We start from the raw sequence: 23762 nt of genomic DNA, 5'->3' as shown, positions 1-23762 counted from the left end.
TTTAGTAGAACGTTTATGTGTAAATAATGTTAATCCACTGGGCTATGAAAACATGTTTACTGCAAGGCTAAAAATTAAAACACGAATCAATAGCTACTACCGTATGCATTCGTAATGCCGGCGTTCGAACTTCACCTGGCAAATTTCATTTGTTTTTAATTTTCACACTTGTTCACTGATTTTTCCGGGCTAAAACCCAAATATAAAGTTTTGAATACCTTATATATGAAGTTTCATGTCTGTAGACCAAAAACTCTAGGAGGAGTTTGGTAGGCAAAATTTGTTAAACAAAAATATATACGTATACATAAATATATATGGAAACAATTTTGTGTTTACTATAAACTTTTTACGCAAATATTATGCAAGTATAAATCATGTAGAATATCTGCATGAATATAATTACACGTAATAGTTAACTAAAGATGATTATCTCATTTGAAAACTGAAGCAGCTAATAGGGAATTAATTAAAATGAATGCTTAAAAGAATATGCAAATTAGCTAGATCTTCTCCTTGTGAATGCAATTCCACAAACCATATATGAGAAAATTGTATTTTCTTTTTAAGTAAATAGAAAAGACCGGACTCCTGTCTTTTCTGTTTGTATCTTTGGCTGTCCCCGACAACCAAAGACCAGCTATCAGACCCCTTGGGTTTGGTTTAAAGCTTTGTTTTATTGTTTGTTTGTTTTTTTCGCCTCCTGTTGAGGCCACTAACTGTTTTATACATTTCTATTTTTTGTAGGTTGTCTCTCTTCCCAGTCTCGACTTAAGCTGCGTCTGAGGTGGTTGGAGTAAAATCCAATAGAATCTTCAGCCAGACCAAATCGGCGGGTCTGAGCCGGGGAGAAGACACAGAGGGGGGTAGCTAGTCTGGACTCCAGTGCAGAAATGCCTAGCCTGGGATCCAATTCCCAGGGGAGGCTTCGGCCCAATCTGGAGGCGGAATCAGGCCAGGATAAAGTGCCACCACCACCAGCACCACAAGGTCCGGGCTCTGCTCCTTTGCCTAACCCGGGTTCTGGTGCCCGTGTCCCTGACACGGCCACCGGTTCAGGCCCATTCCAAAGACCACTAGATATGGTCGATGCTGCCTCCCGCACTAGACCCTGTGCTGGCCCCCGCATCGTATCCGTAGAGGAGTTTGTCGCATTAGGCGGCGGCTCCTGGACTATTAGCGACACTGCTGTCCCTGGCAGTGGTAGGTCTAGTCCAGTTCGGAAGGGTGATCCGGCTCGGTGGGATCGACAGAGGAAGAGGGCTTTAATTGTTAGCCCTCTCGCTCATAGGAAGGCAGAACTCCTAGGAACGGAAATAAAACTATCCACCTCTGCCGATTTCTCCACTTTGAGAACCACCGACCCGGATCAGGCGCCGGCGAGCGCAGTGCCAGACGACCGGGAAGAGGCCATTAATATGCTCTCGTTTCTGGATTCACAGTTGAACATGATGTTGGGCCAGGATCTGCGATGCAGCAGTGATGAAAGCGGCCAAGAAGAGAGTCCGAAGACCAAAAAGCCCGACGAAGCGAGAGCATCCTGTTCCAGGAAGAAGGGGGCTGCTCACATAAACCAAAAGAGTGGGGCAGTTGGTGCCACACTAGTCCAAAACTCATCGTCCCCGACAGAGAGCCCGCCAGATTGGCTTACACTGCCAGGAACTAATACGCAGGCAATTGAGTCAACATGCTCAACGATCCCGCCGGGGCAGAGAACACCGCCCTCGCCGAAATCGCTGATGCCAGCAACACCGTCGCCCTCGGCAGCAAAGAAAGAGTGGGGTCCCCAGTCCCAACTGACACTAGGCGATTACCGACAATTATTTGACTCCAAATACAAGGAATACACTGTCGGTAATATTATCAAACCCCTGCCAGGAGTCGTGGAAAAACTATCAAAAAGGATAGTATCCGTAATAACCACGGACTGGAAAAAAAAGTCTGACAGGGGTTTCGAAAGATATCATGGCGGAGGTGCTGGGGGATCTTCAAATACCTGCGACGTACATTTGTCGTCGCAGCTATGCCATGTGGGACTTACTGCTGCCGACCGCCGATGACGCGGTTAAATTGTCCAAGTCCGACTTGAAGTGGAAAAATCTGCACTTCAAGCCGGAATATCGGAGCCGGAAGCAAACAAATATTTACATTTTAGGCGTTCCCTGGTTCCTTGACTCTATGCAAATAGGAGCCATAATGAGTCAGTATAGGGACATCGAAGCTGTCCTCCCAGCACGTGGCCCTAGTAACCTTATTGTAGGGGACTATTCGGTTAAAATGCGTTTTTTCAGAAAATCCCTACCTTCTCAGAAGTGAAACTTGGACGATGAGTGTCATCGTCAAGGGGTGAAAATCGCACTGTTGGCATTGTCAACAGATTGGACATATGGCGAGGGATTGCCCTAAGTGGAACCCTCAACAGATATCGGCAGAAAAGCAGAAAGGTGTGGCACCAGCAGCTCCTGGGAAGCCAGCCGGAGGGGGCACAGCGACAACACCTGACGGCTGGAGTACCGTGGCAAAGAAAAATGGGAAAACCGCGAAGACCCCCTCCACAAGAGAGCATCCATATGAGGCACAAGGTCGGCCAGTTTCCGCAGGGTCGTCTATGAGTTCTTCCACCAACGTGACCACTAAGGAAGTTGCCAACGGCCAAAAAATAAACCATCCGGTATCTTCATCCTACTCAGAAGGGGAGCAGGACAAGATACAAGGACCGGCTACTGTGATTGGGTGCCAAATGCCGAAAAATGAAAAGTAAAAAGAAGGCAAGAAAGAATAAGGAGGCTGGGCTCCGTTCCCCGTCCCCAATGAACGTAGAGAATACTGTCTCTACGGTTCAGCCATCCAAAACCTCAACCCAAACCCCTTCAGCTGAATCAAAATCACAACCCCTTTTTGATACCCCCCCCCAGCCGGTGCCCGATCATTGTCCCGGGAAAGGCCGGTGACACAAAACAGCGGCAGAAGAGCCGTTTCAGCATCTCCAGTAAGGAGAGAGAATACCAAAAAGCTCCCCTACCTTCCTGGAGACCAGATCTGCGATGTAGATCCCCTTCACGCTGATACTTACATAACACAGCGTTAAGCCGCTGAGGGAGATGAAAAATATTGATGGGAAGAAAGTTATGAAGGCCATGTGGAATATGAATCGAGGAAGCAAAGCGATTCCGAGTTTAAAGTTGGTGGAAGAGGAGAACAACTCCCTCAATCAGCTGGCACCTAGGTACGAAGGGAGGGTCCCTATTTACGCCCACCCTTCTTTTTATAGGGCCCTTAAGTTAACGTTTCCGTTGGATGTCGGAGGCATTGCACAAGATGGACGAGTAACATCCAAGTTACTTTCGGGCAACCTCGCCCAATCCTGCGGCACCCTAATTCCCAAAGATTTTAGGCCGGTGGTTGCGGATATCTAGGCACAATTACGATGTCTTTTCAGCATACGGTGATAGTCAAAGTAGGGGGGGTTCTTTGTTAGTTAGGCGCACCTTTTCTGCAACGTTTAGCGTTGTTCACGCGGATACTGATGGTAGATTGATCGTGGCCGGTATTGCCGTGGCAAATAGAGCGTTTCGAGTCGTCGCAGTGTATGCGCCCAATTGCGTACGGGAGCGGGTTCCCTTTTTCCGGCGGTTGGAGGTGTTTCTCGGGGGTTAGGAACGATTAATCTTAGTGGGTAATTAGAATGCGATCTTTGATCCCAGGGTAGATAAGGTGGGCGGGACTAGAGGGACGAATGGGTGTGAAACCAGTCTGTCGGACCTGATGACAAGATGCGATCTGGTAGACAGGTATCGGGTGGATTATCCGAGGCGAGAAATGTGAACGTGGCTCTCTAGCAGGCCTTCCGTTTCAAGTACTTACTTGGATCGGTTGTTAGTTAGAAGAGGCAATGTAGAATACATATCTTGTCCCACGTTCCACTGGTTAGGCCACTCTGACCACAAACTACTTGTGGCTAGGTTAGATTTAGATAGGAACCCCAAGTTAGCCGGGTACTGGAAGTTAAATACCTCCTTACTGGAGATAGATGACTTCCGGGAAAAACTAACTGAACACGTCAAGAAGGGATTAGTGGGCGCGGTTACTGGGAGTAGGTGGTGGGTAAACGCCAAATCTAGTATTAGAGACTTCTCTGTCAAATATGGCCAACGCCCCTCCCTAGATAGGGCCAAGGCAGAGAAGCGTCTAGAGAATAGACTATCCCGGGCGGTAGCAGGGGGGGGTCCCTAGAGATAGACCTAGCTAAGGCGGACCTGAGTCGTTTAGCTAGCGGGCGATATCAGGGCCAGATAGTTAGGTCTAGAATTAAAAAGATCCCCAACGAAGCTGTGAATGTTGACAAATCAGAACGAGTCTATCGGACAGGCATATTTGTAAGATTCAGAGCCCGGAAGGAGACTCCTTAGTGTCGGCTCGGGAGATTTGCGAGCGGTTTCGAGTGCACATTGAAGATCGTTTCGCGCAGCTGTCCAAACTCAGCGTCCAGGAGTTTGGCAACTATTTGGCTGGCTCGCCCCGCCTGGAGGCGGCCCGAGCGGCTAGTTGTGATGGTCGGGTTGCAGAGTGTGAGGTCATAGCTGCTATGAAGCTGGTCGCCTGTAATAGATCACCAGGACTCGATGGTCTGCCCTACGAGCGGTTCTCGAGGTTGTCGCACATGTTTGTTCCGATTCTGACGGGTGTGTTTAACCACTGGTTTGACACAGGATCCATTCCGAGTCAGGTTACCAAAGGCGTGGTCACACTTCTGAAGAAGAAGGACACACATGTTATGGGGTTGGATGATTTTAGGCCCATCACATTGTTGAATACGGATTTGAAAATCCTGGCCCGGGTTCTTGCGAATCGTTTGCAGGTTGTTATCACTGACTTGGTCGAACCGGATCAGAACTATGCTGTGAAAGGGAGATCTCCCTTCGTAGCTAAGGATACCCGATAATCGCTAATCCCAATAGTTGAGAACGGAAGAGAATAATGGAATAAAAAATAGAATGGGATCCATAACCTTAAATGATGAATGGGGATTGAATAAGTATAAGGTATTGTTGGTCTTTATTTCCCTATTAAATAAAATATAAACCTAAAATGGTCTTAAATTTAAGAAATAAGATAGCCGATATTTTTGTAAACAAAGAAGCAAGCATAGGTCGAATACGAAACTAACATAATCGTAACGATTTAGACTAACTGATTTGACCATATTATAAATATAAAAATAAAATCCTAAAAATTTTTTTTTCAAAAATAAATTATGTGAAATATAGAAATATAATTTAAGAAATCAACGAATAGTATTATTAAAAGATATTAAATGGGTACAAGTTTTTGTGGTAACTTCTCATGACAGGTTTTAAAATAGTGATACGAAAATTAGGAGATATATAAATATTTAAATAAACTCCTGACAAATATGCGTCCGGGTTAAATGTTTTCGCATGCTTTATTTCCTTTAAGGGAAATGTCTTTATATAATTTTCTATTGTTAAAGTGTTTTTTATTCAATAAGTCTGAAGAAAGGCTATTTATGTGAAAATTGAATAAAATTGTAACTAACAATGAAATGCACTTTTTGTTGCTATCAATTATTTTTTGAAGACTTGGTTTTTGTTAATACAGTGTATGAATGCTCAATTATGAAATATGATAATTTTGTAGCTTACAATTTAAGTCCTCTCTTTTTGGCTTAAAATTTATTGGTATATGAAGATTTACTGAATTATACATACCCAGTAAAATTCGGTATATTACAAACAAGTCTCTCTCTCTCTCTCTCTCTCTCTCTATATATATATATATATATATATATATATATATATATAAACATAATTCGAATATATATATATATATAAATGTTGAGCTATGAATAAACAAATATTTTGCTTTTCAGCACATATGTTGAAAATGTTATTTAAGCACCATTTAAATAACTTTTAAATAACGTTTTCAATCCTTTTTTATGACTCTTATTTACCATTCAAATAACATTTTCAATATATGTGCTGAAAATCAAAATATTTGTTTATTCATAGCTGAACATTTTCCTAATTGCATTTCATTTCCTCTGATGATATGAACCATTATTGAAAATCCATGGATTAAGGAAATAAACATAATTTCTCTCCATATATTCCTTGTTTCAAACAATAAATTCTTAAGTTGAATATATTTTTATGTATATTTTAATCTACAGAATTTAACTTTAATCATTAAACTTTATATATATATATATATATAAGAGGGGTATTTATAGATTAAAATATAGAGATAGAGAAAAAAAGACAAAATAAAAGTAAAAGAGATAGAGGGGGTGCGATATGAATTTTAAAATGATCGACAGAAGACAATAAAATATTACATATTAGAGAATTTATATTAGGTACGTGCAAAATGAATGCCGATGTTCAAAATGTATAAACAATTTTGAACCCTCTCTTTACTTTAAAATTCACTCCAAATCAGGAAATTAACCAATGTTAATGAAATTTTCAGTGTTTATCAAATAATGATCACGAAATATAATGAACGCATTATTTTGAGTCGCGGGCAAGCGACTCTATAAGTCACTCCGTCGGTCGGTCTGTCGGTCGGCCTGTCGGTCTGTCCGTAACACTTTTGTGCTTGGCCTTTCTGGTTAAAATCAAAGGTCTGTTGTGAATAGATGCTGTTCTTAGCTTTTAAAGCTTTTCTTGGCCTTTTGGCTAAGATAAAAGTGTATAATCTGTTCCGGCCGATACTGCAAGCAAAGACCATATGTTAGGGCAACCCCACATATAAGACCTTGGCCAATGTAGGGGAAACCCTTCATACCACTTGTCACGATCCAGCTCCCCTACTCCCCGGGGAATTGGTCCCTATTTTCTCTTCACTCCTCACATTAAAAATCGGCCTTGTGCCTAATTTGCTCGGTGGGGGGAGCAAATAAATACCAACCCCACATATAAGTTATTTGTCAATGTAGGGGAAACCCTTCATAACAATTGCACTATCCAGCACCCCTACTCCCCGGGGAACTGGTCCCTATTTTCTCTTCACTCCTCACATTAAAAATCGGCCTTGTGCCTAATTTGCTCGGTGGGGGAGCAAATAAATAGTAACCCCACATATAAGACCTTGGTCAATGTAGGGGCAATCCTTCATACCAATTGTCACGATCCAGCTCCCTTACTTCTCGGGGAGTTGGTCCCCATTTCCCCATCACTCCTCACATTAAAAATCGGCCTTGTGCCTAATTTGCTCGGTGAAGGAGCAGATAAATACCAACCCCACATATATACCTTGGTCAATGTAGGGGCAACCCTTCATATCAATTGTCACTATCCAGCTCCCCTACTCTCCGCGGAGTTGGTCTCCATTTCCCCTTCACTCCTCACATTAAAAATCGGCCTTGTGCCTTGTTTGCTCGATGGGGGAGCAAATAAATACCCTTTTCTTGGCCTTTTGGACAAGATCAAAGTGTAGTATCTGTTCTTACTACATGCTGTACTTATGTTTGTAACTTTGTGATATAAAGTGAGGGATCACATTTCTGTATTAATTTAATGAAAAATGATCACCCACTTTACAACCAGTCTGTCTCAAAGGCATTCTAGTAATTCTTCAGATCATTCAAGTTGTTTTTGAAGGATTCCAGCTATTTTTTAAGCATTTAAGTCATTCTTAAGGTCATTCAATTAATCCTTAAGTTCATTAAAGTCATTCTAAGTCATTTACTTTTTATTTATTTAAGTCATTTCAGCCCATTTTTCGGTCATTTTAGTTTATCTTTAAGAATTTCATGTCAATCCTACATTCACGCATTCATTCATTACACAAGAGCATGCGACTAATGGCTATCGGCCTCGTTTATTTAAATCTTAGTCGAAATGTATTATTTTGTTTAAACAAAAATACCTTTACTAAAGTTATGGTTTTTAGTAGTAAAAAAAATAAATTAATTTATTGTTGCTTTTTTATGAAAATTGTTAAATATAACAATTAAAAAAAAATTACTTTTTACAGGAACATTACAAAAACGTCCCTAAAATCTGTATTAATGAATTCGATATAACTCGAAGAAAAATTAATTTCTCGGACTACCGATATTATCATTGAATTAAGCATTATTTATTTAATACTTTCACATAAAAATTATAATTGCGAAAAAAATGTCTACTTTTTTTAATTACAGGTTTCGCATAATTTTTATATGTAAGATTTTAATATTTTCCTTGTTTGCATGAATGTGAAACTTCAGGCGTAACATAATTTTTACATAATCTCGAACAATTATTAAAAAAAAATAATTTAAGAACAGGAATATAGAAAAACATTAAATTAAAAAAATGGTAAAAATGATACAAACGTTCAGTATATGAATGTACGGGTGCACTTCTGGGGGTAAAAAAGACTAGCACTCCGTTCATCCTTTGAATTATATGACGTTATTTTAAGAGAGTCTTTCGACTGGCTGGAATTTTGGCTTCCGTATAATTCGAGTTTACAAAACTTCCTTTCGTTGTGATTTTGCGAATGACAAAATCTTTTTGAGCTAATTAAGCTATTTTTTATACAAACAAGGTGTTTCTTTTTATTTATTTAATTCAATATCTTAGGACCTAGCTTTACTGATTATCTCTTAAATAGACCCAGAAAACTAATAATCTTTCAAAGGAGTTTTACAATGAATTTATTTAACTTCAAAATTTAGCTGAATTGGTTAGCTCGCCATGAAAACATTTTTTATAACTTTTTTTTTTCACCTGTACAAATAGTTTTCTGCTTTTTGGAAATTAACTTTAGTTTTTAATTTTTCAAATACAATCAAAACGTAGTCGGAAACCTACAAAAAATGATGATAAATCGGCTTTCAAAACTATACCCCCTATCTTTTTTCCGTTTATGTTTGCCCGTACCTAATATATATATATATTTCATAGTCACGTGGTAGTTTGTTATATATATGGCCTAACGATTAAGGCACCGGACTGTGGTAAACATGGTCTGAGGTTCAATCCCTAGAAACAGTTAAACTACGCTGACGAGAGGTAATGACCTCGAAACACGCGTGTACGTAGATTACTGTTTTAAAAATAATAAATAAATAAAAATGTTATATACGTCCAAATTAAAAAGGGCGACTTTCTAAGTAAATAAAAAAATGAGCTCCGAGGCGGAGCCAATATTAACCGTATGTATCGCTTGAAAAAACAACAATGACAATATATATATATATATATATATATATATATATATATATATATATATATATTGTGTATATTTAGGCAGCATTTTCTCATTTAGACAAATATTATTGAATAGCACGGAGTTATTATGTTTTACAATTTTCCTTTTTATCTTCTCCAATCTCCAAATAGTTCTTTTTGTGTTGTTCTCGAAATTGTATAAGTTAGATCCATAATCGCGAGCGCTTTCGACAGAAGTGCTTCTATCATCCTAAGGCATATTGTAGAAATAAATGTAGAAATTGTTTTTTTTTAAATTACATAAATTACATATATATGCATTTTTTCATAGTCACGTGGTAGCTTGTTACAAGATTGGTGGGTGGACTTTATATATATATATATATATATATATATATATATATATATATATATATATATATATATATATATGTATACATATACACACACATATATATATTCAAAATTCATCCCAAACATTTCCAAACGTTTCGGCTGCACTCATAATTAATATTATTTATATGAGGCTTCTTTGTTTTAATGTACAACGCCTCGAGTATTCTTAGCCTATTTACATTTCTCTCACTCTGCAATACTCTTGTATTTTCTACCATAATTCTTCGAAATTCCGAATGATGGTAGCCATGTCCCTTCAAATGTTGTGATATCGAGCTAGAGTCACAGAGGTGGAGAGTCAATCTTCGCGACAATGTGTTAGTTGTTGAACCAATGTAGCTACTAGTATTGGAGATACACTCTCCTATTGGGCAGCTGACTATGAAAAAATGTATATATATGTAATTAAAAACAAACAAACAATTTCGTCATTTATTCTACAATATGCCTGAGGATGATAGAAGCACTTCTGTCGAAAGCGCTCGCGATTATGGATCCAACTTATACAATTTCTGGAAGAACACAAAAAGGACTATTCGGAGATTGGAAAAGATAAAAATAAAATTGTAAAACAGAATAACTCCGTGCTATTCAATAATATTTGTCTATACACACACACGCACACACACGCGCGCACACACACACACACACAGACACACACACACACACACATATATATATATATATATATATATATTTATATATATACTAGCAGAAGTACCCGTCGTTGACTGGGTTCAAAAACAGCCTACATAAAATTGACTGCGATTGATGAAAGTATGATAGGTTATGAAAACGAGGGATTTGTAAAGAGATAGGTTTTGATACTCAAAAATGTTATCCTAAGCAAAATATGATGAAAGTAAAGATAATTTTCGCGAAAATATATATTTTTATATCAACTTTGTTTCAATCGTAGCCAAGAGTGACTAACAAAATGATGTTTTCTTACAAAGAGAAAATGTTATATATATATATATATATATATATATATATATATATATATATATATATATATATATATATATATATATATATAATATAAATATACTAGAAATAAATGTTTCCATAGTCAATAAAAGCTAATATGGTAGAAAAGTTCATTGGTTTGTATATTTAAGTACTTTGTAAAAATTGTTTTTTTTTAATTTGCGAACCGGTTAAAAAAAAAAAAATCAAAATGGCAGCGACTTTGAAATGGAGAGTCCCGTTTTCAATTTGAAGGAGGAGCACCTGAGCATTCTGTGTTAACAATTTAAGAGAGTTCCATCAACGTAAGGAATATTTATAAACATATTTTAATGTGTTCCGTTATTTTGTGCTTGAGGAATATTCGATTATGGCATATGTAGTTTATATAAAAATTCATTTAAGTAGTTATTGCCCCAAATTTCGTTTTAATTTCGGTTCGCTGAAATTATTTCATGTAAAGAGCATTAAAACTATTTCAAAACAAAAAAAAAACATGAACTGAACTTTTTTTGACTATGGTAACATTTATTTCTTGTATATTCATTTTTTTGGGAAGTCGTTTGTTGGCTTTTCTGCTAAAAACTCTTACTAAATAATATCGACAAAATATCGAAAAAACAAAGAAACAAAAACAGTGTGGAAAAATAATGAAGCTTTACTTACTAAAAGTAAAATAATCCGAAACAGCAAAATGGGATATTAAAAAAGTTAACACGCAATTACTTTAGTTTTTTAAAGCAAAGAATCGATATAAATATGAATGAGAAGAAAATGGAGCCCTTTTCAAGCAGAACAGCTTCGTTTCATTTTTACAGTATTGAACGGTGTAGTATTGCGCCGTCGGATTCAGGGTTGTATTATTGTAATGTAAAGAACACGCAGAAAGGGTTGTAACCAACTGAATTCATTCTAGTACACTGACAAAAAAGCTTAAACAGATAGATAAATAAAAATAAAAAGGTTATGTAAATGTTTTTAAAAAGACACGTAATCACGTGAGCAGGATTTTTTCCTTCTTTTGACACGATAACAAGTAACGTTCTTATTTTTTATTATTTATCCATTTATCTATTTTCGAAAGAGTACCACGTGCAAGTGGAGAAGGAAAAAAAAACAGAGTTATGCAAAATTTGTGTCGAGAATTGTTTAAAGTTCCGACTTTTTTTTTTGGCTTTCACTTTAATAAGAACGTGAATTTATGAGGTGAATTTATTCGACACAATATAATTCAACTCAAAAAATAAATAAAAGGTAACGTGAATTGAGATTAAAGTTAAGATGTTATTGTGGACATTGTTAAACTTTGTGACATGTTTACATTTATGGAGGTCAGGCGCGAACGAACACCCAATAATTTTATTATACCATATTTCTTCAAACTGAAACATAATTATCAAAGTATACTTATGCAAATAGATATGAAAAGTCTTTGTTAAAGTTTGTGCCATATTTCCATGAAGTACAGGCGCGAATGCAGACCCCACAATTTTATTATACCATCCCTATTTAAGTTGAAACATATTTATCAAAGTATTCTTATGTACATCTATATAAAAAAAAAACCCTTGTAAACGTCTTTTTTTTTTTCATTTTTTTATTTCCATACTTTGGGGACCAGGCGCGAACGGAGACCCTACAATTTTTATGAACCACCATTCTGCCAGATCAAACATACCCATTCCTGATCCTCGATACATCTCCTATCATTATATGTAATCGTTTTTTAAAATAGTCAACAATGTAGGAGCCTATTCGTGACCACACACACACACACACACACACCCACCCACCCACACACACACACACACACACACACACACACACACACACGCACACACACACACACACACACACACACACAGATGTTCAGCTTTATATTATAGATATATAAGATTTTGTTATTTGCACTTTTTATCGATATTAACAACTTCGAAACGGTATTGTTTTTATTTATTTTCCGCTATTGTCTCTTGGCTTCCCAAGGCCGGTCTTGACGATGGTCTGTCAGTCAACGGTTTATTAAGAACTATAAGCTCTTATTGTTATTGATATATGAATAAATCGCCCTTATTTTATGGAGCGTATTTATTTATGTATCTATTTATCTTATTATATATATATATATATATATATATATATATATATATATATATATATATATATGTGTGTGTGTGTGTGTGTGTGTGTGTTTGTGTGTGTGTGTGTGTGTATATTTGGTTGTTCGCTTGTATGTCGTGTTTGTTTACTTATCAAGGCATGATCGTGGGAAGGCAGTGTTTTTGTTTTGATAATTGGGAAGCTGAATTTAGTAACAAGCCCTATGTAAACACAGACAACGTGAACACAGTTTTCTCGACTTTTACGTCTCTGCCAAACGCTGTAAAGCTGTGCGTGTCGCGGCACAAGGCAAACAAACAAAACGAAAACAGCGCCGAATAAAAAAAAAAAAAACACGCGCCACGCCGCCCTCCACGTGCGTAGTTCGCATTTTCGCTTCGCAAACACCCAACAAATATCTTATATACTTACCAGGATGTTCATAGCCAAGTGGTAGACACACGCATCACCTTCACACACACACACACACACACACACACACACACACACACACGCACTTGTGTGTATGTGTGTGTATATTAGGTAAATTCATTTAAAAAATAATCATTTATGCACGCTTCAAAAATATAATAATTTTATGTACGATTCTTTCAGAGACTATTGCGTACTCGTGCATTTAACGAACCAGACGTAACTCAGCATTTGCTCGGCTTTGCCCGGCGCATGACGTCAACAGCCGGATAAAACCGAGCGTTGGCGATAAAATAAAAACAACGCCACAACAAAATAACTGTACACTCTTCCAATTTATAGCGAAATTCTCGTCTGCTTAATCGGCAACGCTCGGTTGTATCCGGCTGTTGACGTCATGCGTCGGACAAAGCTGAGCAAATGCTAAGCTACGTCTGGTTCGTTAAATGCACAAGTACCGACGATTGCATATCGGTCTTCTGATGTGTCCTCACGTCCAGATTGCATAATTGAAATGCACCAGCTGTGACAATCAGGATTTAGTAGGATGTATTCCACTCCCTAATGTAGCTGTTCATTTAAACCTGTAATCACAAAAATTGGTCAGTCATCTCATAAGATGCACAGAAATAACAGAGTAAATTTACAAGTGAGAACAGCAATTTTAAATGCATGTATGAAATCAGTCTGGAAACTTATTGGAGCCACCTCGTAACCTCAAGTGATTCAAACGTAAAGCCTTCTTATCTATCTCTCAAACGGTAGGGAACGCAGCTTAAACGCTAAATGGTTTGGTTTCGGTTCTAGCTGATGGCATCCAAATCATTTTTTAAACTTTTGAAATCAGCACTATATAGTAAGTACAATTCAATAAAGAATTTGCTCTCTAATAATAAATATGCAATTTGCATCAATTACGATCTATTTTCTTTTAAATTAATATCATGGCGCATCCTCGACACATGGAATTAATACCAAGTTTTAAGTAAAACAACGTAATAGCGATCATGAAAAAAATTAAACAGCAAATCAAGTGATAGAGAAAGATTTACATACGTCAATTAAAACCTGTGTCAATGTAATCTATACATCTATAAAAGTGAAAGTGTCTATGTGTGTCTGTGTGTGCATGCATTTCCCTAACAAATTACTCTGTCAATTTTCAGTTTACAGACTCGAGATTTGGCATAGGGGCTATTTAGATTTGGAAAAAAGTCTTTTTAATCGGTTTTCGGGCAGAAATTTAACTGTCAAAGTGTCAAAGTTTAACGATTTGACCTTATAAATGTTTTGATTTCTGTTCTAACTGATGACAATTAAGTCATTTTTTAAAACTTTTGAAATCAGCACTATATAGAAGGTACAATATAATATTCAATAAAGAATTTGCTCTCTAACAATAAATGCGAAATTTGCATCAATTACGATATATTTAAGCGTATTTTACGACCAAACAAGACTGGTTGCTCCCAGCGATCTGATAGATAAATTGAAGAAATTTTTCTACTTCTTTCAAGAATCATCATCATCATCATCATCATCATCATCATCATCATCATCATCTATATGTGTGTTATTTTCTGTGTCACACCTACATCCGGGTCGTTTAACTGTTATGGACTTCCATTTCTTGTAAAATTATTTATAAAAAAATTAAATGACTTCAATGCTATAATCGAAAACTTAAACCAAAACCGACTTGAGGGCTATAATCGAAAACTAAAACCAAAACCGACTTGAGGGCTATAATCGAAAACTTAAACCAAAATTTATTAAGAATTCTTGGTAAAATTATATTTTATCAAGAATTCTTAATAAGTTTTGGTTTCGATTTTACCAAGAATTCTTAATAAGTTTTGGTTTCGATTTCGATTATAGCTGATGGCACTCACGTCATTTAATTTTTTTTATACATAATTTTACTAAGAATTCTTCATAATTTTGATTTCCGTTTCGGTTATAGCTGATAGCACTTTGGACATCTATCTTTTTTTATAAATAATTTTACCAAGAATTCCTCATAAGTTTTGGTTTTGGTTTCGATAATAGCTAACTGGCCTAGGTGCCCGGTGTTGCCCGGTGTTGCCCGGTGTTGCCCGAGTGTTTGAAGGCGTGTGTTGAGCAAAAAAAAAAAATGTGGTAGTAGGCAGCATGCTCGAACCCGTACCAGAAAGGAGGAAAAGAACGTGAAAAAAAAGTGACGTCTTTGCTGTTGCGCCCGTTGAAAAACTGGAAATGACGAACGTCAAAATTAAGGCTAGTCAATCGAAAAGAGTGGATTACTTTCGAAAATAAACCCGATGACTTGCTAAAGTCGGCGAAAAAAATCGACCCCTCCTTGTACAAAACGGCCGAGTTTAGGGCGAAGGAATTAATGTTTGGGAGTAATTCTTCGATATGTGTCGTCCGAGACGTTAAGCGTCAAGGTGATACGAATTTTCTCAGGATCCGTCGCCTCTGTCGAAAAGTTTTGCGAGACATACATACATATATTTAAACAGACAGGTGAGCTTTATATTATAGACTAGCGGGAGGTACCCGGGTGTTTGTAGGTATGTGTGTTTTGGGGTATATAAAAAGAAAAATCGTTGGCCGGGTGTCGCGGGTGTTTGTTTAAAAAAAAAAACCCAAAAAACGAAGCCTTGACGCGCAGTTGGAAAATAATAAAGTGTGAAAAGAAACGTGCGACGTTTAACTGCAGTTGCCCGTTTTTGACGAGTTAATGACGTCAACTTTGAGTGCGGGACAGTGTTTTATTTACCGCAAGTCTGTTCGCTTCTTTTTTTTATACGAAAAACCTTAATGCACATGCGGCGATCGAAAATTGTTGAATATTTATCTTTTGAAAATCGGGCAAGTTAAATAGACAGGCGACCCCGGTTGTTAACTCGTAGATATTATTATTTAGGCGTGGTATAAAAAGTTTTAAGAAGTTGTGAAGCGACCGATCGGTTCTCGGAAAAAAAGACTTTCTTGGACATACACGAAAACGCGCACACACACACACACACACACACACACACACACACACACACACACACACACACACACATTTTCGCTTTTATATTTATAGACTAGCGGGGTGGGGGTACCCGGCGTGGCCCGGGTGTTTGTAGGTGTGTGTGCTGGCCAGGTGTTTAGAGGTGTAAAACGAAAAAAAAAATTCTAGTAGAAAAGTATACTTAAACCCCGAACCGTTGACGTGGAGATCGAAACGAAATGGAAAACAACCCTGGGACCTAGCCATCTCGGCCACGAGAGAAGAGGAACGAAAAACCTCTTAATTTGACGTTTATAAAATGAAATTAACAGGTGCGAGAACCTTAAGTCGCGTGATGTTTGACCTTGAAACATGACGGGGTGCAAGCCAGTTTTCGCTTGTTTTATACTGAAAAGCGAAAGATACACGGGACACTCTAAATATCTTGAAGAAATAACGCAGTCGGGCAAATTAAATAGACAGGCGACCCCCGTTCGTAACTCATAGATATTATCATTTAAACTTAAATTTTTAATAAGGAATGAGCCGACCGAAAAGTCCAGCGAAAAAAGTCTTTTACAGGCATACACAAAAAGCGAAAACACATACATGCATACACACATTTTCGCTTTTATGTATATAGAATAACGCGCCTTACAATCCTTCTAAGGTATTGTTACCTAATATCTGGGAAGGATTACAAGACGCGTTGGATCTCTTTACATCCTTGCTACCAGGAATTTCCATTTCAAGTTTGGCATTCATTTTGGACTTAAAGTACAATATTGTTTTTCTACCTCAATATCACATTCTCTTATTCTATGCATCTAAAATGTTTTAATAACTTTAAAAACTTTAATTTTCTATGTTTATTGCTTTTAGTAAATAAGGTGCAAATCAATAAAAACATTTGCTAATATTTGTCCACTGACGAGATGAATACGCATCGAAAACTCCTGAGTTAAGGAAATAGATTTATACAATTGAATTCTTTGTTTAAAAAAAAAATTTTATATTTGAAGGTTAACCTTTTCAAAAGATAAAATTGAAATACCTATATATATATATATATATATATATATATATATATATATATATATATATATATATATATATATATATATATATATACTAGCATTTCGGCCCGGCGTTGCGCGGGTGTTTGGAGGTGTATGCTGAGCAAAAAAAAAAAAAAGGGTCATTTTTTTTTAAATTTGACCCTTATTATGATCCTTAACATTTATTGTTTTGCGCTCAAATCAAGTTATTAAGTTAGATCCATGTCACAGAAACCTATATCTAAAATTCCAAGTGTTTAGACTCAAAATTGACAGAGGAGTTTGGTAGAGTTCTCAAAGGCCAAATCGTTGAACTTTGACCCCTTGACAGCCAAATTTCTGGCCGAAAACCGATCACATCGATCTTCCCAAATCTCAGTACCCTGTATATCAAATTTCGAGTCTGTAGACTAAAAATTGACAGAGTTATTGCATAGGGAAATGTACAAGACAGACAGACAGACAGACACTTTCGCTTTTATAAATTCAACAAAAATACATACGTACTAGCATTTCGGCTTGGCGTTGCCCGGGTGTTTGGAGGTGTATGCTAGCAAAAAAAAAAAGGTCAATTTTTTAAATTTTGACCCCTATTATGACCACTTAACATTTATGGTTTTGGGTGCAAATCGAGTTATTAAGTTAGATCCATGTCCAATGAACTTATATCTAAAATTTCAAGTGTTTAGACCCAAAATTGTGGGAGGAGTTTGGTAGATTTCTCAAAGGTCAAATCGTTGAATTTTGACACATTAACAGCCAAATTTCTGGCCGAAAACCGATCAGATCGATCTTCCCAAATTTCAGTACCATGTATATCAAATTTCGAGTCTGTAGACTAAAAATTGACAGAGTTATTGCGAAGGAAAATGTACACAGACACACAGACAGACACACACACAAACACAAAGACACACAGACACGTTCACTTTATAGATATACTAGCATTTCGGCCCGGCGTTGCCCGGGTGTTTGGAGGTGTATGCTGAGCAAAAAACTAAACAAAACAAAAAACAAAAACAAACGCTCAATTTTTTAAAACTTTGATCCCTATTATAACCCCTTAACATTTATTGTTTTGGGTTCAAATCGAGTTATTAAATTAGATCCATGTCCAAGGAACCTACATCTAAAATTTCAAATGTTTAGACACCAAATTGTCGGGGGCGTTTGGTAGAGTTTTCAAAAATTAAATCGTTGAACTTTAACCCCTTAACAACCAAATGTCTTGTCGAAAGTCGATCACATACATCTTCCCAAATCTCAGTACCCTGTATATCAAATTTCAAGTGTGTAGACTGAAAATTAACAGAGTTATTGCGAAGGAAAATGTACACAGACAGACACACACACACACACTTTTATAGATATATAGATACATACATAAATATATATGGAAACAATTTTGTGTTTGCTGAAAACGTTTACGCAAATATTATGCAAGTATAAATCATGTAGAATATCTGCATGAATATAATTACACGTAATTTATTATTATATATCTATAAAATTGTAAGTGTCTGTCTGTGTGTGTGTCTGTGTATCTGTGTGTCTGTGTGTCTGTGTGTGTACATTTCCTTACGCAATAACTCTGTCAATTTTTAGTCTACAGACTCGAAATTTGATATACAGGGTACTGAGATTTGGGAAAATCGACGTGATCGGTTTTCGGTCAGAAATTTGGCGATTAAGGGGTCAAAGTTCAACGATTTGACCTTTGAGAACTCTGCCAAACTCCTCTGACGGCTTGAAATTTTATATATACGTTTCTTTGACATGGATCTAACTTAATAACATAATATAGTCATCCACATACAGTACTGTTTCGCTGTTTCACAGCTCATCAGTGCGGCTATCTATATATCTATGAAAGTGAAAGTGTCTGTCTGTCTATCTGTGTGTGTCTGTCTGTGGTGAAAAATATATGTTTCGCCAGTATGCCTTATAATCTATATTGTATACATTTGTGTGTGTGCGTGTGTGTGTTTATATTCATATTAAAAACCCTTTTTTATTTATTTAAAACTTAAATACAACTTTGTCATATATGGGTCGTGGAATTGCATTAATCTGCAAAAGATCTAATTTGCATATTCTTTTAAACATCCATTTGTATTAATTCCCTATTAGCTTTTTTTCTTTTTCAGTTTTCTTATGGGATGATCATCTTTAGTTAACTATTACGTTTAATTATATTCATGCAGATATTCTACATGATTTATACTTGCGTAATATTTTCGTAAAAATTTATAGTAAAGACAAACCTCTTTCTCTCTCTCTCTCTCTCTCTCTATATATATATATATATATATATATACATATATGCGTATGTATATTTGTGAAAAAAATGCCTATCAAACTCCTCTGTCAATTTTTGGTCTACGGACATAAAACTTAATGTATAGGGTATTCGAACCAATGCGAAACTTTATATTTGGGTTTTAGCTGGGAAAAATCGGTGCAAAAGTTTGAAAATTAAAAAAAAAATGAATTTGCCAGGTAAAGTTCGAACGATGGCATTACGAATATGCATGCATAACGTAATAGATATTTGTTCATTTTTAAATGTTTAGCTTTGCAGCAAACATGTTTTCATAGCTCAGGCATTAACGTCAAAAGAAAAAGTGAATCGTAAGCTAAACGTTTTGGTTTCAATTCTCGGTAGTGGAGTACGAATCATTTTCTTTTTTAATTGTTTAATTCATTATTATATATTGGGTCCAGTCTATAATATAAAGGGCAAAAATCTGTTTAAATGTATGTATGTTTTTATGCTTGTCTAAAACTTTCGACAGAGGCTACAGATTTTCATGAGATTGGTATCATTTTGGACGACAAATACCGAAAAATTGGCTAAAAACATTAATTCTTTTACTCTCAACTGGGATCATTTCTACAGAGAGGGGTAGCAAAAGGTCGTTCCTTCATGACAATTTAGCCAAACACGCATGCGCAAAAAACTTTTATTCTTGAATTAGTTTGAATATAAAAACTAACGACCTAAATTATGTCACGAGATCATAGAGCAGTCGTTATAGTGGCAGCGTCGTTATTTTCGATATGGAGCGAAAGATATGGAAAGGAAAAGAGCTGAAAATTATGAATAGGGAGACAAAGAAAAACGATGTTCGACTACCCTGTATATTAAGTTTTATGTCTGCTGACCAAAAATTGACAGAGGAGTTTCTCAGGCGATTTTTTTCACAAAGACGTGATAGTTTATATGTAAAAAAAAAAGTAGTCTGAAAGTTTACGTCTCTAACTGTAAAGAAAAAATTATAAAGGGCATGGCAAAATTTTAAAAATTGCCAGAGAGCGAACTAGTAAGAAGCAAGGAATTTAAAGCAATAACTGCGCAAAACAATGAAAGACAAATGGACTGAGGAGAAAATGCATGGCCAGTTCAGTAGAGATATACCACAAGCAATGGACAAAAGAAAAAACATGGCGATGGTTGTTAAAATGTGACTTGAAGGTTGGGACAGAAGTCCTAATATGTGTCGCACAGGAAAAATTATGTGAAGTGTCACATTAATAAAACGGCAGTAGTTGTGAGAAGTAAGCTCAAAAGGAATACAAGAGACGCCATGACAATATTGTGAGAAAAGTCCATTAGGATATATGCAAGAAAAGAGGGTTGGAATTGAGTGAAAAATCGTTCGCTCATGTTCCAGACGGGTTGTGGAGAGTGATAATAATTATTGGGGAATATGAATATCCAATGTGATAATGTGATTGAAGTAAAGAGACCAGATTTAGACTTGTTAAAAAAGGAACACTAGGCAATAATCAGTTAAAAATGATAGAAGGAGACGCTCGCTGAGAGTTTTCATAAATGGTTTTATTTGAAGAGAATGGGCGTAGAAGAAAGAGAAACCAATGTTATCTTAACTACAAGGTAGAAAGATAAAAGTTTCGCCCTAAAGAAAACAACACTACAGCTTTATTTTTTATTGAAAAAATCAATTCAGGTAACTTGATTATGTAGTAGAGCAGACATCTATTCAATGTAGCTGCCTTCAGCCTCAATCACCGTTTCGAGACAGTTCCGGAACTGGGACTGGCATAATGACTTTTCTACAAGCGCCGGCAGGAGCTCGGCAAATACTCGGCGGATGGCGGCGATTAAGTTGACTTTGGTGTAGTGGGAGGTCATGTTGGTGATGTTCTTGACGTATGACCAAACAAAGTAGTTCAACAGGTTCAGGTGGAGGGAGGAGAGGGCTGGTGAGAGAAGAGTTCAAAGTCGTAGCATTCCTTCTGAAGTCAATCCTGATCACCACACTCTTCAGCACATCCAGTTACACTTTGGTATTGACTTTCAAGTCGACTTCGAAGAGGTAAGGTGGCATGATGTGACACTCACTTGAAACCGCACCAAATACCATAACCGTGCCCGGGAACTTTGTTTTCATAACTCTGTTATTTGTTGCAATCTAGAGATGCATTTTGAGGGCGATGACAATGGTCCTGTTGTCATATCTTGGATCGGTAGAGAGAATGAGTTGTGTAGCAGCGCATCTCCGATATCTCCCGTTGAACATTGTGTCACTTTCAGACATGATAGAAGGCTCCTATCGTTCTTGGGATTTGTACACAACTAGCCGATTAGTAGCTGGTCTGCAACAAAAAAAAAAAAAAGAAAGAAAAGCGATTTTCATCAAACGGAAATAGAAGCATGTCGACTTTTCTAGGACGACAATCGTATCGTTCCACCCTGTACAACTATTCATGGCTCATTTAAAAAATTCAGAACTGTAACATTTGATTTTGCCTTTTTCTTTTTTTGAATTAAAGAATAGAATAGTGTTGGGAGGCTGATGAAAGTAAACCCATATATATATATATATATATATATATATATATATATATATATATATATATATATATATATATATATATATATATATATATATATATATATATATATATATATATATATATATAGGTCCAGTTTCTTAGTGTTTTGGCCGAATGAAATGAAACTTTGGTCATAACGAGTTTATTATATTCAAAATATCACATCAAAACACTAGGATCTTTGGCATTTTTTCTCCGTTCTACAACATATGTTCTAGATGGCCTCCATTTAGCTCCATGCATTTCTTGAGGCGGAACACGAAGTTGCCCATGACGTTCTTACAGACCGAATTGGTAATGGCTCTCATCTCCTCCCTGATGGCTTCTTTGAGTTCTGTGATGGTTCTGGGTTTCCCTACGTAGACTCTGTCCTTAAGATAGGCCCAAAGAAAAAAATCTGGGTGCCTTATCCGGGCTAATGGGGTTCCCACTCAAAATCAGTCTTTAGACTGATCACTCGGCCTCCGAAGTCCTCTTTCAGCAAATCTCGGGACAGGTTTGAGGTTTGAGAACTTGCTCCGTCCTGCTGGAACCAGAACTTGCTCCTGAGCGACGGGTAGATGGTCTGGAGCTCACACTTGAGAGTAGGAGAGTGCAGGGGTTTGGTGGCTACTTCAATTGGTCTGGAGGTTCGCCTTTCCATCAAGATGGAAGTGAGCTTCATCTGAGGTCCAAAGGAGTTTAAGGAAACTTGGTGTCTCCTCGATCTTTTCGAGCATCTTGACTGCCATAGCCCTCCTCTGCTTCTTGTCTGAGGCTGTAAGGGTCTGCAACGTCTGTATTCTGTATGGGTAAGCCCTGATATCGTTCACCAGCCTGCAAGTCTCACGGGACATACCGAGAGACTGACTTCACTTACGCTCAGAGCGTTTCGGACTCTGCTGGAGAGACTCTCTCACTCTTTCGACCAGCTCGGCTGTTCGCTTCTTGGGACGTCCCGAGTGGCTTGGCCGGTTCTCTCTGGCAATGTTGAGGTTCTCCACGGTCCCATACTTCTCGAAGTGGTCCACCCAGTTCTGAATTCTGCTTTTGGATGGAGCCTTTTCACATTCGAACTGACGTATGAAACTGTCCGGGGTGTTCTTAAACGAGCCTGCCTTATAGTAAAATTTAACACAGTGTATTCTTTGTCCCAGCTCTTGGTGTACTCACGGTTGTTGATTCTGCCATGTCCTGTAAAATAAGGGCAATCGGTGAATAAATAATGGAGAGATCATAAAGTGTACACGGGGCCCGTTTTTTTGGGTCATCCTGTATATATTAATATGCGAGGTGAACCACCTAAATGTAGCCCGTTTTTTTTGGGTCATCCTGTATGTATTAATATGCAGGGTGACCCACCTAAATGTAGCCCGTTTTTTTGGGGGGGTCATCCTGTATGTATTAATATGCAGGGTGACCCACCTAAATGTAGCCCGTTCTTTTTTTGGTCATCTTGTATATATTAATATGCAGGGTGACCCACCTAAATGTAGCCCGTTTTTGGGGGGGTCATCCTGTATGTATTAATATGCAGGGTGACCCACCTAAATGTAGCCCGTTCTTTTTTTGGTCATCTTGTATATATTAATATGCAGGGTGACCCACCTAAATGTAGCCCGTTTTTGGGGGGGTCATCCTGTATGTATTAATATGCAGGGTGACCCACCTAAATGTAGCCCGTTCTTTTTTTGGTCATCTTGTATATATTAATATGCAGGGTGACCCACCTAAATGTAGCCCGTTTTTGGAGGGGTCATCCTGTATATATTAATATGCAGGGTGACCCACTTAAATGTAGCC

The 23762-nt window shown here is 37.3% G+C and overlaps 1 pseudogene; it reads left to right on the top strand.

Moving 5' to 3' along the window:
• The first annotated feature begins 7423 nt into the window (after positions 1-7423).
• On the top strand, positions 7424-7561 carry LOC145260872 (U2 spliceosomal RNA; annotated as a pseudogene).
• Positions 7562-23762: the final 16201 nt, after the last annotated feature.

The sequence above is a fragment of the Euprymna scolopes genome, chromosome 36, assembly GCF_053919585.1.
Source record: "Euprymna scolopes isolate OS-2025 chromosome 36, ASM5391958v1, whole genome shotgun sequence".
Taxonomy (NCBI): Eukaryota; Metazoa; Mollusca; class Cephalopoda; order Sepiida; family Sepiolidae; genus Euprymna; species Euprymna scolopes.
The sequence above is the reverse complement of the archived record's forward strand: the minus strand, read 5'-3'. Positions and strand labels throughout refer to the sequence as shown.